Source organism: Canis lupus, chromosome 8, assembly GCF_011100685.1.
Source record: "Canis lupus familiaris isolate Mischka breed German Shepherd chromosome 8, alternate assembly UU_Cfam_GSD_1.0, whole genome shotgun sequence".
NCBI lineage: Eukaryota > Metazoa > Chordata > Mammalia > Carnivora > Canidae > Canis > Canis lupus.
In genome coordinates this window covers 15,213,885-15,232,205 of record NC_049229.1, presented here as the reverse complement: position 1 = coordinate 15,232,205, position 18,321 = coordinate 15,213,885, and the positions used below count along the sequence as shown (strand labels likewise).

General features: G+C 39.1%; 1 long non-coding RNA gene and 1 other non-coding gene across 4 annotated transcripts in view; one reads left to right on the top strand and one right to left on the bottom strand.

The window, feature by feature from the left end:
* LOC111096999 overlaps positions 1-7,849 on the top strand; it is a 25,894-nt gene extending 18,045 nt beyond the window's left edge. The window contains exons 2-3 of one of the 2 annotated variants that reach the window (XR_005363143.1): positions 4,711-4,799; positions 5,295-7,849. This is a non-coding gene — a transcript (uncharacterized LOC111096999). Of the gene's footprint in view, positions 1-4,710; positions 4,992-5,294 lie in introns of both variants that reach the window. The other variant, XR_005363144.1, reaches the window with a different exon arrangement.
* LOC119872840 lies at positions 2,811-18,321 on the bottom strand. 2 transcript variants are annotated; one of them, XR_005363146.1, is made up of 3 exons: positions 18,260-18,321; positions 6,448-6,588; positions 2,811-5,701 (listed from the first exon to the last, which is right to left on the bottom strand). It is a non-coding gene; the product is annotated as an uncharacterized LOC119872840 (long non-coding RNA). The 2 variants fall into 2 exon arrangements; XR_005363145.1 differs by having other exon boundaries at positions 2,811-6,588.

Here is an 18,321-nt window from a genome sequence, read left to right as displayed (position 1 = left end):
AAATACTTTCAAAGAACTATCTTCTCTTTGGCACCAAACTATTGCTTTGTACTCTTCTTTGCACAGATTTGATCTACTTCATTGCAGGAGGGTGACTCTTAGCTAGGTTCTCTTTAGGAAATTTACTCTTTCTACTGCTTTACAGAGACAAATAGCTTTGATGATAAATACCTTAGAACACATATCTCACAAGTCCAGAAAAACACATTAGGATGTAAATATTTTTTCTTCTGACTAAACAGCCTATTAAATATATAGTACTATTTGTTTAAAATTTTAAACTCTGATATTTTTGCCTGCAAGATTGGAGCATTAGCTACAAACGTTCACTGCTCCAATGAAAAGCAGTTTCAGTAAATAACAGCCTGAAATTGGCTCTGTTGCATTTAGCTTGGTTTACAGGAATTGGAATAGTAATGCTCCAAAAATCCATATTAAAATAATTTTGCTTATTTCTGATATCATTATTTCTTATAGCAAACAATTTAGACAGAAAAGTCATTTGATAAAAATAATTGATTCGGGCAAAATAGTACTCACATTCTTCTGTGAGATAATGATTCAGCAGCTACTCTTACTTCAGTGGTACTTCATTAGACACAATCCTCATTCATCTTAAAGCCTTAAAAAAAATCCGCATTCTTTATTTTTAAAAATTACTTTGTTTTTAAAGAAATGAACAAATTTTTGAAAATAAAATAAAGTCTTTAACAGAATTTACTTGCTGTTATTCAGGTCTTTAAGTTTTTCTTAAGGGACAGAAATGTCATATGCTTAGTTTCAGGACAAAGGCACCTTTTTAAATGAAGGGCTTAAAGAAAATCGATAAAGAAGTTTGTTTGATAGAAAGCAAGCTAACTAAGGTTCTGGTTGTAAAAATGATCTAGATTACAAATCAAGAAAATAACAATATTTGATCAACTATAGAAGGCTAGTTTTTAATAAAGAGTATCTTTTAAAAAAGCAATTATGAGCAACTTCTGAAATTCACTTTAGGTAACATATCTAGGGGGTACACTGTGTTACTGTTTTTCTATGGCAGAGTCGATTTAACTTTGGGAGTTAAGAAAACTTATGTAACTTCAGAATGTTTCCAGCTAATGGTTTTATTGCAGGACTAGTGTTACGCAATTAAAAACAAAAACAAAAACCTTATAGTCATACAACATTAACTAACTAATTTAGTAAAGATGGCTCGTTATAATTACAATCATTATTTTGCTTGAAATATGACTATGCTCTATTAGTCAGGAATTAAAACAATGCAGGTTCGCAGCAATGTTATAAAGTGTTCTTTTAATAGTTCAGCAATTAATTAAAAGCCCCATGCATGTGATTCATTAATATTCATTTTTATATTTTAAAACTTATATGCATTTAAAATTTCCAGATCATTAAATGCTTTTAGCTGCATATTGTGTTAAAGTAAAAAAAAAAAAAAAAAAGAATCTATTTTAAACTGGTTGAATTCATTTAAGAGATTGTTTACATTTATATTCTTTTTTAATAAACGGAAATAAAGTTGTTACATTTACGAGGTCATTTTTTTCTAAAGTTGCAAGTATTTTGTTAAAATGTTTTATTTGGTAATGAAAACAATTTCATAAATATTAATTAATACATCTTCACATTTTGACTACTGTCAATTTTTTATTTCTTTTAAAATATAAATATTTATTTTTAATGGAATGAGTAAAAATGTTTAGAACTCAAATTCGCTGTAATGAAAGAGAGTTTAGAATCTTCAGTAGGATAGTGGACTGTTTACTTGGCTTCAGTCTGTCTGTCTTCTACAGGATTTGACAGAACTGACTGGTGAAAACTAACCAAAACCAGAAAACAACAGAGTGAATGCTCAAGAAGGAAAAAGGAAGAGTTGCAGGAAATGATATTTTCCCATCAGTGGATAGGCATGCATATATTAAAGACATAAAAGGCAGCAAGGGGAGAAACAAAAGCTGTATACTGGGGATTCTGCAAGTCTGAATTAACTAAATGGGAAAAAAATGAAATCATTCTGCTTAAACTTGTTCACTAATAAAAGGAGAATTGCTTTTGTTAAATATGCTTGGTGTGATTATCAAGCAAAATTTTTTTCTCCCAGACATCTATGAATAAAACATGCGTTTGAGCATTAGGTAAACAAACAATAAATGGATGAGTTCAGTTGCAACATAATAACATTTTATTTAGAAAACATATATAATCATATTTGTATTGGCAATCCAAATTTAATGACTTCTTTCAGTAAAATTAAAGTGCCTCACAAATAACATCTTATGCATAAGGATTGCTTGTTCTTTGCCCATTTTTTCTCTTTTTTCAAAGAAACAGATTTTTAAAGTCTCTACTGAACCGTAATGTAAACCAGATGAAGCATGATTTCTCAGAAAAAAAATTTTTTTCTTTTGGATCATCTTAATTTTAGGTTACAGATGTAGTAAAAAATTTTTAAAAATCTATTTCTGGGACTGAGGGAGAAAATGTTCTCAAGTCTGGGGTAGCTTGGGCTGATTTGAACAAGGCTCTGTGTGTAGCTGAACCAGACTTTGGCTTATTAGGCATTTCATTAACACAACATCTTCTGTAAACTATGAATAAGAATAAACCATTTACAATAAGGAAAGCAAACAACGGAATGAATTTCCTCTGTTGGTGTTTTATAAGACTGTTAAACAGAAAATGGAGGGAAGAACTCTCTTTAGACGATATCACTTAATTAAGTAAAGCATCCTAATCAGAGTCCCCTCCAATTGTAATGACTGTAGGGAGTCAAGTACATTTCTGTCTATATTAGAGTATCTAACTGCAATGATTTATTGATATTTATTTTAGAAGTACAACACAAAAGCAATAAAACAGTAGAAGTAGGGAGAGAGGGAATATGTCATTGCTTACTGCAGGCACAACCAGAGCACTTCAACAAAATTCTTGATTTTCTTGTGGGAGGTTTGCTTTTCTAAAATCAGAGCACACCTTTAGATGAGAATCTAAAGGTTCTTTTATCGCATTTGACTTTTCCAAATATTCGCTGTGACGTTTCTTTGTCCATTGGGTGAATCATTGATTTACTTTCTTCACTGCTAGAATCACCGCAAATGAGTAGATGAGCACCTGCTGTTTTCTGCAGTGACATTACTAGATGCATTCTACACTGATTTGAGTCGTAAAGTACAGCTTCTTTGTATGGGAAAGAGATTTGAGGAAGGAGAGTAAATATACTGTATAGGCAGACAGACATTGGCTGCCCTCCAAGCTGCACACAGCATAAACCTGTTTATCTGCCACATTTCACAAATCTCAAAAACATGTGAATAAATCAGACAAGCAACTGGATAAGTGATTCACACTAGGGAATCTAACCAATATTCTGATGAGAGGGTACTATGATGCTAAGACATTGAGGCAAATAGACATGTATTGTAGAAACTGAACAAAATAAAACTGATTAGTGGTTCAAAGGAGAAAATATTCTATACCAAAATGAATTTGAAGAGGTAACCCAACCCTGTGGACTTTCGTTGGGTATTTATGTGCAAGTTATCTGGAGAACTGAGTTCAAAAATATACTTTCACCCATACCATTCCAATAATTAGGACCAATTGCACTTGAACTTCAAGTTAGTTACCAAGATAATTTATTTCTGGATACTTGGATCTGAAAATTGGAGGCTAGTGCCTTAAAACCCCCAATTATACCAACGCCTTATTTGAAATTAAATTACCAAACATGCTTAGAACCTATTCACTTGGTGAACACAAACTTTTTTCAGAAAGTTACATTCTAGGACACCTGGGTGGCTCAGTGGTTGAGCATCTGCTTTTCTTTGGCTCGGGGTGTGATGCTGGGGTCCCAGGATCCAGTCCGCATTGGGCTCCCCGCAGGGAGCCTACTTCTCCCTCTGCCTGTGTCTCTGCCTCTCTCTGTGTGTCTCTCATGAATAAATAAATAAAATCTTTTTTTAAAAAAGAAAGTTACATTCTTATAACTGAAGACAAATTGCTTGGCAATAAGTGAGTTAGGCAAGCAAAGGTATAATTATTGTTATATTACTACTTTACTTTTCTCTTAATTTCTGTTACTTCTAACTCATCTGCTGATCTTTTTAAACAGTTATTGTACCTTAGCATTTAGTTGTAAATGGAAGTCCTCAAAAGTTTGGGGGCTAACCTCAAAAGTATGCTTTGGTGAAGATCTCTTATTTCTGAATTTCAAGTTTGGATTATTTCCCTAAAGTCGACCTGGTTATAGTCACAGCAAGATGAATTATCCATTTGCTTGGTATATCTATTGGCTTCTGGTATAGACCTGCCACCTTATTGCCAAGAAAATGTAGTTTTCTCTACATCTGCAAGCACAAAATACTATTCCAGAGTGAAGAGGAACCATATGAGGCATTTAAATTAACACTGCACACTCCACAACTTTTTTTTTTCCTGCATTGCAGAAAGAAAGGCAAATTGCTAAAACTTTTTAGCCCTGCAAAATTTTGTTAGATTAGTAATTTCAGACATCATCATCTTAGCAACAGGAAGTCATGGACAAGGTAGGTGGCCTGGAAATTGATCTTCCAAATGAAATTTAGGCACATTTAACATTCTTGGTTAAGGCCTTGCCTGAAGAGAACCCGTTTAAGTCTACTGCCAATTGTATCTATCAATGTGTTTTCTTGCCTTGATGTTTTGTCATCTTCTTGCTTCTTGTCTCAGGTTCTGTTTCTTCAGGATCAGAGAGAGACTGATTGAATGGCTCCAATTATCAGGATTTGAAAACCTAATATCAGAATCCACCACTGTGTGTAAGTCAGCCCTGAGCAGTCTCTTCTTTAGCAACAGGACACTTGCACAATATGGGAGCATCTTTTCTTCTTCACTTGTCCCTGACCTTGTAAAATATGATACAAAGTTTGTCATGATTTTTAAGTCTCATGCATGGAAAATCTTGCTGAAAAGATACGAACTAAAATGCATTCCTTAAAAGATGTGTGCAGGTAAGTGTCAAGTGGAAGTCTGTGGGTAGTCAAGATCAACCCCATCAACAGTCTGAAGGCTAAACACATTGATTTTTATAATCCCAGGAAATTTTATCCAGTTTTCTCAATGTGTTGAACTTTGAATTTATGTCCACAAAGCTGAAGTTGGTTCTGTGAACCCCAATTAAGGTCAACCATAGCTCTTTACTCAGCCATAAAGAACTCTTTGGAAGATTTTTATTTTTATTTGTAGTCTTATGGTTTTATTAACCCAAATATGACATGCACATAAGCTGTCTATTCATTTTCTTTGCTGCACAGCCTGGCATTGGGATTGGTGACTGTGATGGCCAGCCAGGCTGCTCTTTCCACGGTGGCTTTGTGGTTCTTGGAAGAGACATTATGAGCAATCTCGGCACAGTAAGATCTGTTGCACATCAGCAGCACTTCAAGCTCCTTGACGTTGTGGACTAGGAACTTCCAGAAGCTACTGGGCAGTGTGCACTTTGTTTTCTTGTTGCTCCTGTAAGCAATGTTGGTGGGCATCAAGATCTGTTCCTTGAATCTTCTGTTGTACCCTATTGTCAGTGCCTCTGCAGTTCCACCAGTTGCACTGATTTTGACATACTGGTCTTTTTAACAATCTTGGGCTTCACCAGAGGTCTGAGGGCAGCCGTCATGCCAAGTAGGAGATGACTGCCACCTCCACAGGCAGCGTCAAGGGGCAGCTGGAGAATTTTTACTGTAATGGTTATTCTGTGTCAAAAATGATCACTAAGCCCTAAAATCTATGCACCATAGGAAGCTAAGAATTAATAGGTTGGCTATAACTGAACGTTTTAATTATAAAATCAAAACAGCATATAAAGTTTAAAAATTTTACTCTCTTTTCTCCTAGCCCCCGCCATCCCATTCTCCAGGAGTAACCATTAATAAGTCTCTCATATATTTTAATAGACTTTTTAGATTTTTTAAAAAAATAATTTCTACAACCAATGGTTGGGCGTGAACTCACAACCCTGAGATCAATAGTCACACGCTTTACCGACTAAGCCAGCCAGATGCCTTAATTGATAGACTTAAAATTCATATGCAAGCATACATTATTTTAAGTCACAAATAAAATCATATAATATATTTACTATTCTGAATTTGCTTTTTATTCATTTAGCAATGTATTTTGGCTATCATTCCATTCCCTACACATGGGTCTACTTCATTCTTCTACCAGCTGCACAGATATCAAATAATATGCTATTATGGATATAACCATTCCCATATTGATGGATACTTGTTATTTTTTTAGTCTTGTTTTTTCAAATAATACTTCAGCAAACATATGCATATTTTTGTGTGCTTTTATAAGTGTATTTGTAGAATTAATTGCCCAAAGGAAAATGCTATATAAAAACACACAAGTTTTGAATGATATTGCCACCTTATTGATACAACCAAAGAGGTTGCATCAATTTACCTTTCACTGGAAGTTTTTGAGAGGCAGGGATTTTTAAAAAGGGCTTCACTGAGTTCCACGTGTTACATATCTGCCCTCCATTCCATCTCTTCAAACTTGACTAAAAATGGTTGAAGAGCAGCTGGGATGGTTCATGATGACCTAATGGAAAGAGAACACTCCTGTGACATCTGTGCTGGGACAGCAGTGAGGGCTGAGGAGGGGACAGCACAGGAACACTGGGGGTAAGAGCTGGGAAGTATGGCTGCCATGGGTTTAGGAATGGTCTGAGTTCTCACCACGTCTCTTTGCTATCAGCCTTCCTGACAAGTGTGGGGGCTGCCGAGCAGAATCAGGAGCCAGTCACACGATTGTCATAAAAATGGAGAAGAAGGTAAAATGGGACCATGTCACATATACACATTCACATACGCACACACACGCACACACACACATACAGTCTCCCTCTCTGCTCAAATTCACATTCGGGTATGCATCTACCTTTACACCCTGTCTTGGCCAGGCTGCTAGCAAAGTACTGTTCTCTGACCTTCCCAGCTCATCTTTACCAGGCAGGAGTCCTCCAGGTTTTCTCCCTATTTTACCAGTCAGCTTCTCTGAGTGTGAATAACCCAGAAAATACACCTGACATTGTCCTAGTTCCTGGATTTGATGAGACATCCTCATCCTTGAAACCTCCACTCCTTATTCAGTATTTTCATTTGGCCTGGCATTTTATGTCCCATTTTCATCCTTAAATAGAAACTTAGAAGTGCCTCTTGATCTATACCCTAGATCTCAGCCTTTTAAATTGAGGGGTTACTTTAATGTTCTCAAGGTTATAGTTACACTAGGAAGTTTATTTTGTATTCAGTATTAACATGCTAGGTACTGTGGTAGGGACTGTGGATGCAAAGATGAATGAGACAAAGTTCTGCCTTCTAGAAGCTCATAAAATACTGAGAAGACAGGCAGCACTAACTAAAACACAGGCCATTCTTTGATAAGTGTTAAAACAGAGGTATTTGATCAAAATTCTATGAAGTCCCACTTCTGGAAATGTATCCTACACATTCATACATACTTGTGCATGTACAAAAGGACACACAGACCAGAGTCATTCACTGCAGCTTTGTTTGTGATGGTAAGAGTTAAAAAACATCCTGAATGTCTACCAACAAGGACACTCTATGTGGTTTAATAAATGCTCTCTATATACTGATATGGAGTAATCTTCAGGATATCTTTTTATATGAAAAAAAGAAAACTCCAGAATATGTGGAATATATGTTGCCTTCCATATAAGAAATGTAGAAATATAAGAATATGTATTAATGTTCGCTTTATATGCATGAAAACATTGGGAAATCCCTTAAGAAACCAATGCAAGTGCTAATCTATGGGGTGGGGGTGGGCATCAGGGATTAGTGGGGTGGATGGGAAAAAAGGGTGAAACATTCTCAATGTGTACCTTTTTATGTTAATTTAATACATGTGAATGTATTATTTAAAAATCATATTAAATAAACTTAAGTCATAACATAAAATTCCCCCTCTCTACACTTTGCATTCTCTGAGGTATTTACTCAAGCTCAGCTATTTCTATGTGGGATAAAGAACATTACATGGGACTGGACAAGGAGGCTCTGAACAGGAGAAAGAAGGCTTCTTAGAGACTACCAGATTTTTCTTACCACAATCTTAGACCCAATCTCTCATGAAAATGATTTGGAGCAGAGCTAGGAGGAAGAATACCGTTCTCCACAAATTTCTCAGAGATGGAATATCTTAGAAACAGGACCTATGCCAGACACAGGAACAGTTTAAAAAGTAGATTTCATTCTTTAAACTTCCCCAGATAAGGCTCCTCTGAGTGGCCCCCTCTGGTTTCGCATGAGAGCTTTGTAGGAAGGGCATGAGTTGCCCATACCTTCAGTTGATCTGCTTAAGTCATGAAACTGAGCAAAGTGAACATTTTCTTCTATAAGCTTTAAATAAAGGAGTTATGCTGAGTTATAAATAAGAGAGATCGGCTCCTTGCCAGACAAATGATACTTTTCTTTGATGAGGCTGTGGCTCTGTAAATTCTCCAGAACACCACCTTCAGGTGATGTGGAGAAAGACAGTGGGGTAGGATTAGATTTAAAAAAAAAAAAAAATTTATTTATTTATGCATGAAAGACACAGAGAGAGAGAGAGAAAGAGAGAGGCAGAGACACAGGCAGAGAGATAAGCAGGCTCCATGCAGGGAGCCTGACATGGGACTCCATCCCGGGTCCCCAGGATCACACCCTGGGCCAAAGGCAGTGCCAAACCGCTAAGCCACAGGGACTGCCTGGGTAGGATTAGATTTTGAGAATTCTCCAGTCACTGCTGTGAACTGAGACTGAGATTATGAAAGAAGGAGGTAGAGAATAAATAACTTGGGAGAAAAATGATGATTTCATAATTATAAAAGATGATGTCAGAAATTTGTGGGAGAGTGAACTAATCATTACACAAGCTACCCGGTGACAAAAAAGGCCACTGGTGTTGAGGAGGAACTTTACTTCCCTATACCTACCTTTCTGCACTGATTCTCCTCACTACTGCTACTGTTACTGCCCCTGCCTTTTCAGCTCACTGTGGCTAGGTTTGTTCCTAAGACTACACCCAAGTGAAAACCTCTGGTTCCCCAGGAAACTGGCGGTGAGTGTGGCACGGAGGTGGATGAACATGAAGGCAGATGACTCACCACCTTCCTTTCGCCAGTTTCTTTAATTGTGCCCCCCATCCCCCCAGATACCATTTACTCTTTCAGCAGGTTCAAATCAGTCCTCTGGAAAGGGTCTGAAAAGTTTGGATTTAGATTTTGAACATGTGAACATGTTAACAAAGCTAGTGCCAGTGATCAGGGCCACTTGTTACATCGCAGCAGTAAAAGGCATTCAGGTGAGAGACAATAGTGATGATAGGTATTTAGCCCAAATGTACATCAGTTGTAACTTTTTCAATGTATTTCTTTTAGCAGCTAATTGAAATACTTTGTCAGTGAAAGTTTTGACACAACAAACATACATGTAACAACACGGAGAAATTAATTAATTAATTAATTAATTTTTTAACATGGAGAAATTTAAATAAGACATACATCTTAACAAAACGATGGCTTTATTTGTACTCCTTTTGTAATTTTAACTAAATATTGCAGGGAGTAGTCCTTATTTTAAATACTAAGTATAGGGCCATTTATTATCTACAATGTGAAAATATTTCAGGGGTCTTGTGATTAACGCCATAGTATTTAGGCACAGTTTATAGAGACTTCCAAGCAAAGACAAGAGGCCTGAGCGGATGGTGAGACACCTGACAAAGATCTACATGTACAACCTGGGACTGAATCCAGACTTGCTCAGATAAGCCCAGGTCTAGCTCCTGCCTTATCAAGAATGTCCCTAAGCCAACATTCTCTGCATCTGGCCCAAAGCTGCCTTATGCACTAACCTCCAGGACAAGGTTGCCAGAGAAAATACAGGATGCTCGGTTAAATTTAATTTCAGATAAGCAAAGATAATTTGTAGTATAAATATGTCCCAAATATTGCATGCAACATACTTAGGCAGACATATTCCCTAGCTCTTCTGTGCTTATTCTCTGAGGCAAGATGCCTCACAGATTTAAAACCCTCAAGTCCAGAATTCCAATCTAGCCTCACAGTTTGATTCTCATTGGATACTGCCTTGCCCTCTATTGCTTAGGCTTGTTTTCTCCTAACAGAGCATTTTATTCATACTGCACATTTTCTTTTTTTTTTTTTTAAGATTTTATTTATTTGAGAGAGAGAGAGAGAGAGCATGAGTGGGCAGAGGGGCAGAAGGAGAGGTAGAAGCAGACTCCCTAGCTGAACAAGGAGCCCAATGCAGGACTCGATCCCAGGACCTTGAGATCATGACCTGAGCTGAAAGCAGATGCTTAACCTACTGAGCCACCCAGGTGCTCCTCATTCTGCACATTTTAAAATAATTTTAAACATCAGTAATTAAACATTAGCTGCCTGGAACAATTATAATTTTAGAGAAAATTCATGAGATTGAGCCTGGTGTCAGGCTCCACACTGACCCTGGACTCTGCTTAGGATACTCTCTCTCTGCCCTTCCCTTTCCTCACTCACATGTGTGTGATCTCCCTCTTAAAAAAAAAAATTTTTTTTAAATAGTGGCCAACATGTAGAAAGGCACTACAGAAAAGTCAGTTGTCAGAGTATTTTAATTCAGATCCTAAATTTTTCATGAGAATTTATATACATAGGAGTACTGTTCTTTTTAAAAAGATATTTATTTATTCATGAGAGACACACACACATAGAGAGAGAGAGGCAGAGAGACAGGCAGAGGGAGAAGCAGGTTCCATGCAGAGAGCCCGATGCGGGACTCAATCCCAGGACTCTGGGATCACAACTTGAGCCAAAGGCAGACACTCAACCCCTGAGCCACCCAGGTGCCCCAAGAATACTGTTCTTACACAGATTGGAAGATGAAAAAAAAAAACAACCCAAAAGCTAATCCAATTCCAAATTTTTAGAAGAAGGCTTACTCAAAGATTTGAGTCTAAAAATGGGATGCTGGGCTCCTGCCCTGAGCCTCTCTTTCTCTCTGTGTCTCTCACAAATAAATAGATAAAATCTTTTAAAAATAAATAAATAAATAAATTAATTAATTAATTAATTAATTAATTTAAAAAATGGGATGCTTAGAGTAGAACATTTATTTAAGATCACATTGAAAAATGGTTAACAGAAAGGCACACTGAGAAACATTGGTTTTAAAGCCTTTTACTTTTATTTTGGGTCAACACTCATTCAACAATGAGCCCATTTATTTTGTAAAAGCCTCAGACACATTATTTTTTTTAATTTTTATTTATTTATGATAGTCACACAGAGAGAGAGAGAGAGAGAGAGAGAGAGAGAGGCAGAGACACAGGCAGAGGGAGAAGCAGGCTCCATGCACCGGGAGCCCGACGTGGGATTCGATCCTTGGTCTCCAGGATCGCGCCCTGGGCCAAAGGCAGGCGCTAAACCGCTGCGCCACCCAGGGATCCCCCTCAGACACATTATTTTTAAAAGTACTATTATTTATTACTACTACGACTACTACTACTATTATTATTATTAAACATAACGGCTGGGACTGTTCAATGCACAGAGAAGGCTTTCATGAGGTCCCAAGAATATCCATTTACTCAGAGATAAAGCAGAGGGAGCAAAAGAGATTTGACCAGAGCTCCTTTGATTCCGTTTGAGCACTTCCATCCTCTGCTCAGTGAGAAAGGTGAAGGCTGCCCGAGGACTGAGCCATCAGGGCGCTGAATGTCAACTCTGATTGAAGAGTATTTATCCCTCTTTAATTTTACTTCACTTTTAAGCACACAACCAATACATGTGTGTTATAGAAAATAAGAGAATGTGGATGAGCAAAAAGGTGAATATAACAATCACCCCTAACTCTAGCCTCCAGAATTTTTAAAAAGATTTTTAATTTATTTATTCATGAGAGACACACAGAGAGAGGCAGAGACACAGGCAGAGGGAGAAACAGCTCCCTGCAGGGAGAGCTAGCCAATATTGCTTTGGTAGCATCAGATGCTGAGAGAAAATGGTAAGGTATTCTCCTCTGCTGTACCACAGACCACTGAGCAGCACTGGCCCATCTGGTGCTCTGGGCTTTTGTTGGTATCACCCTGCATAATCTGGAGTGGTGGTGCCCAGGAGAGGGGTGGATGCCTTGCTGGTTGTGCAGAAGGCAGTGGTTCGGAGAGGCACAATGGTAGAGCCTTAGCAGGACCTAGCAGAGAGGCAGCAGTATTCTACTTTAGAGTAGATATAGTTGTACTTGTAGGATGCAAGTACATAAAAGCATAAAAATGGCATCTTCCACAAGAATTATAACCAAGCATATATGAGACACAATCCAAGACGTGTGTGTGTGTGTATGTGTGTGTGTGTGTGCAAGGCAAACTCTAGAGCAGGCTCCATTTTAGCCTTCACATCTATTTCCTTTTCCCTAAAACCAGTCCTAAAAGTTGTTATTAAAGTGATAAAATGATGGGTCTCTCCTGGCATTTGACTAAGCTACTCGTGGACCCAAAGCCTCCCTCAAGGTCTGTAATACTTGGATTGGATTCAGGCATCACCATTTCACATTCCAGAATTTCTGGGCTAATATTACTACTTATCTTGTATGGTTGTTAGGGGATTAAACAATGTAATACTTGAAAAGAGCTTAGGACAGCACTGGGTACGGAGTAAACCCTCCTCAGTATCAACTCTAGTGTGACTGCTGTCTAAATTTGCCTTCCAAACAGGCCCCATTTGCTACCTAGTGGGTGGTGAGAGAGATTTAGGTTTCAGTTGTGACTCAACATTTACTAGCTTTATGTCCTTGGACAGATTAATTTCTTGATAATGTGGATTGTCCTTATGAATGGAGCACACTGTATGCCAGACATTGTACCATGGGCTGTAGACACATGGATGAACAACCCCAACACCACCCTGCCTACAGAGCACTCAGTGCCTGGGGGTAGGATACAGGCAACTAAATAAGCAGAAACAAGCAAAAATAGTGGAGCTATAAGGATAGCACATGTATCCAGCTCCAGTTAGATCAATGGTTAATAGACTGATCAAATAAGAAAGTAGAGAGAACCACAAAAAATGTTACCTACATGTTTTAAATGTTCTATTTCAACATAAACAGATTCGAGGTTGCCAAGGAACAAAGGAGGGGAGGATGAGGAATGATTACTTAAAGGGTTCAGGGTGTTCTGGGGTGACGAGAAAGTTTTAAAACTAGAAAGAGGTGGTGATTGCATAACATTGTGAATGCACTAAATGCCACTGAGTTGTACACTTGAAAATGGTTAATTGTATGTTACGTGAAGTTTACTTTGATAAAATATTATATAAATGAATATCATTTTGTCAACCTTTTTGTGTATGGCTAAGGACTCTTTACATATGTGCCCATAACTGAAGCCCAGATCATCTTTCTGGTATAAATCACACCCAGAATAAATGTATTCTATGTTATTTCCAGCTTTAATCTATTTAAATTGGGTTAAGAATTTAGGTACCTACAAATCTTTCTCAGTAGAATCTGTTTAGATATCCGGGGTTTTTTCACATTTATAGCTTTTACATCCATGTGACAGTAATTTTTTAGGAGCTTATACTTAGGAGCCTGCATTAGTTTTCATAGAAATAATAACTTTCCTTCTGTACTCATATCTTATGAATTTATATAATATTTCATTGAATAACATAATTTTAATACCAAGTAAAACTGGTATAACAAAGCTTGCAACAAACATGTCTGACTCTAGTTAGGCACCTGGCTGAAGTCACCTTGTGGGAGCATAAGTAAGGTGGATGTCCTAGAGTGTAGTTTACCACCTTTCAGCGGTGAGCTCAGGGGCTGGAGTCAGTAGGCTTTACTAAGGACATGATGAGTTGGTTGAGTGGAAGTCAGTTTTGAGAACATTTACAATATAATAAATGCCCCTAGAAGGATATTTAACCTGGATTTGGGGAAGTGATTACAGTTGAGACCTAAAGGTTTGGAAGGACTTGACCAGAAGAAAGATTGGAGGATAGCGTTTTAGGCACTGGAAACAGCCAGAGAGAAGAGAGACTCTATAATAGAAGGTCAGCAAGAAGCCTGGCAGGTTGTGATGTACGGAGGGGGATGTGTTGAAAATGAAGCTTGAGGAGGATCTTGCAAGCCATAAAAAGAAAGACTTTATTTTAGGAATGGTAGAAATCCACGGAAAAATTTTAAGGAGATGACTGACATAATCAAACTGGCATTTTAGAAAGATCCTTTCCACTGCTTTCCAGAAGATAGATGAGAGGTGATGGGTGGTGGGGCAGTGGACGGCTGGGGACACTGGTGAGTGATGGTGGTGGTTTGAACTAAGTATAATGCTATAGGCAGTGAGGGGTGAGGGAGAGCACACTGCAGGACGGAGGAAAAGACCTGGTTAAAACCCATCTGTTTCTGGCTTAGAGGTGCCGTCATTTACTGACATGGAATAAGAAGACTAGGTTTGGGAAAATGAGTGCAGCTTGGAACATACTGAGTTTCAGTTTTTGTTTGTTAAATATTCTATTTATTTATTTATTTGGCAGAGAGAGAGAAAGAGAGAGAGAGAGAGAGAGAGAACGCACAAGTAGTGGGAGAAGGGAGAAGTAGGCTCCCTGCTGAGCAGGGAGTCTGACAGAGGACTTGATCCCAGGACCCCGGGATCATGACCTGAGCAGAAGGCAGATGCTTAACTAACTGAGCTACTCTGGCCCCCTGAGTTTGATGTTTAAAGACACTATGGGGTGTCCATTTAAGTAGTTAGACATGTGACTCTAAAGCTGAATTTCAGTCATTAAATGTGGCCCAAACGTCGGGTAAGGTAAGGAATGGAGATACGTAATTACTTTTAGCAATGAGGAGCACTCCAGTGACACTGGGGAAAGCAGTTTTAGAACGAAAGTGGGCATGGGTGCCAGATGCTAATGGGTTGAGGCATGTAGGGGAATGAGGAAATGAGTGTATGTAGTTGATCATTTGGAAAATTGGGGCTTTGAATGGGAGGGCAGCGTAGAGGAGTGTAGTAGCTGCAAGATAAGCAGGGGGTAAGAAGAACAGTCAGTGGGAAGGGCGAAGAGTGTAAATAAAAACAAGAGAGGGACTAGGAGAGGTTTAAATGGAGAGAGCATACTGGCAATGGGGTGCTGTAGTGAGAGGGTAGCACATAAGCCCATATTAAGCACCAAGCGCCAAGCGTGCGTGCAATGAGACTTGTACTTCCCCTATTCTCTATGCACTGGCTGCCCGCCCCCGCTTCTTTTATCTCATTTTGTTCTTATCCACAATGTGACATGGCCACTTTGGTTTGTGCCTTCTTGGTTGCATGCCTATAGTTTTAGAAGGCTTTCTATGTAATTCTGGATGAAGTTTAGGAACTAGGGTAGATTGGCCTCGTGTCTCACCTGTCCCCACTGCCCCCAGATGGACACAACGCATACAGTGAACTCCCATCTGGTTTATTCCTACCCTCACCTTCTCTGGCACATTCAGCTGCTCGGCAGAGGTGATGGGCTCCCAGCCACCTCCAAGTCATCCACGTCCTCACTGAGACTTCACTCCAACTATCCCAGCCTTCCTGTTTCTTTCACTCCTCAAAGATTCACTTCTGCTCATTGTGAACAGGCTCTCTTCTCCCAGTGGCCTTGTTTCAATGTTTATCTTTAATAGTGAAAAGTGATTCTCAACAAATCTTTGTTCATGCTGCTGACTTTTTCCATACACCAGGCTTCTAGAAGTAAATATCGAAGGAGGAATAAGAAAGCTGGTTTCACATTCGGCACTGGAAGGGTACGGCTCTTTTCCCACCAGCACAGTACTCACTTTTCAAGTTCCGTTGGTATTATTACAAACAAGAAAGAGGCTCACTCCTTTGCTGCATTTTCTATGTGGCATCATGTCCTTCATCTTAAAAATATTAGCCACCTAACTGCTTACAGTGTTACACACTATTCGTAGAGAACTACGCAGATTTGACCACCACGTTCTAAAAGTTTATAGTCCAAGAAAGACATACCAATGCAGACATGCATGCTTCGGAGTCACCCGAAGCAGACATATGTTGGAACTAGCCCAGACAAGTCTAGGGCAATTACATTTAAAAGTCAGGACCAGGGATGCCTGGGTGGCTTAGCGGTTAAGCGTCTGCCTTCAGCCCAGGGCGTGATCCCGGAGACCTGGGATCGAGTCCCACATTGGGGTCCCTGCATGGAGCCTGCTCCTCCCTCTGCCTCTCTTGTGTCTCTGCCTCTCTCTGTGTGTGTCTCATGAATAAATAAATAAAATCTTAAAAAAAAAAGATCAGGATGAAAGTACACTTATTATATAGACTGAGGAGGGAAGAGACCAGTGGACACCAGCTGGGACAGCCAGCCTTCACCTGGGCCAAATATAAAGAACAAGTATGGGATCTGCTCATTCCTTCTGAAGGTCTCTATCCTAACCAACTTTCTCCTCTCTTCCAGTGCTCAGTAACTTGTGGCTGCTCTCAGAAATGTACTGTATCACCATCTGCTTGGTTCTTTTACTTTCTACCCATCTTTCCCATATTACCTTCCTGTTCCCCAGCTCGGCCTCAGGTCCCGGACTGTCCCTGCCCTTGATCAGTGGGGATGGTGGGTGGCACTGGTTTGAAGAACTCACCAGATCTCCTGGAGCTAGTAAATCTGGAGCTGTGTTTGGGAACTCGGGCCCTGACCTGACTGTGGCCCTCCTAGACCTTGTCTGCTGCTCACCGGTCAGCATCATCTTCAGGTACTGCGCTCATCTAGCTGGGTCGCCTCCTACCACTCTCCACTGCAGCTGTCCCACCAGTGCCCACTTCCCTGACACCACAAGAAAGCCCATTGACATTCCAGGAATAAATCCATCCTTGGCTGCCTCATTCCCACCAAGGATAAAAAACATTAATAACTTATTATCTTTCATTTACTTTTTGACCCTTCCATTCCTGGCCATGAAAAGACACAACTATAACTTATTCCTGAAAAGATCTGATGACACATGTGGACAAACATATTAGCACATTATCACTGGCATCCAGACTAATATTCCCTGTGTGCTCGGAACAGGCCTACAGGAGAGGGAAAAGCAAAAAACCTATCTGCTTCTTTCCAGGTCCAAGAATGGTGTTTGCCCAGCGGCATCCAGAAAGCCAGCTACAAAGGAGGATAATCATCAGAAGTCAAGGGGTTGCCTTAAGAATATTCATTTAATATAAAGGCACCGACTTCAATCTTGGGCAGATTTGTGTCCTGCGGAGTATCTATTCCCTTTGACCAATATTCTTGTTCTTCTTGAGTCTGATCTTTATCTGTTTTATTGTGTTTCAGTTATGAGGGTAGTAGAAATGAATTTTTTAAAATGTAAATAGCTCCCCTTCCCCATATGAACCTAGATCTGAAAATAAGGTTTTTGATGATCTGGCTACTGCAGTCATCCATACTGACTCTTTTACCACTGACTGAGAGTTAATTATCATCAAATATCCATCCACTGAGGGTGAGTTACAGGTTACAGGTTATGGCAGGTGTTTGGGGAATAACACTAATGCAATTTATTTTACTGTTCACTCATGTCAGAGTAATCAGCTAATAAAACAAGGATTACAGATTAATACTTTTAACATTTTTGTTTGGGGGGCACCTGGGTAGCTCAGTTGGTTAAGTGTTGGATTCTTGGATTTGGCTCAGGTCATGATCTCAGGATTGTGAGATGGAGCCCTGTGTGGGGCTCTATGCTCAGTGTAGAGTCTGCTTGGGATTCTTTCCCTCTCCCTCTCCTTCTGCTTCTCCTCTTGCTTAAACTTGCTCTCTTTTTCTCTGTCAAATAAATAAATAAAGTCTTAAAAATTTTTTGTTTGTAAGTCCCCTGTCCCATCCACATTAGATTTAAATATTTTTTCAAGTTAAATTTACTAGTTATATTTCCTGTACATGAATCACATAATTATGTCCTTTGCCCACTTACCCACTGAGGTATTGGTAATATTCATAAATATGTTTGAAGAAGATTATCACCTTAAAGTGGGACTACAAACCCTGATTTTCCCTTAGGGTTCCATTTCCCACTATCCTTGACTGATGTCTGAGAAGTTTATGGCTTACTCCATTCATACCTAAGTTGGTATCCACATTCACTCATTCACTCACTCATTTATCCATTCATTCACACATTTATTCATTCATGTATTTGTTATACGTGGCACACAGACTCACATATAGCCTCCAATGAGTCCTGCTTTCTGGTGTTCACCCATGAGTGTGGGCAGGACCTATGA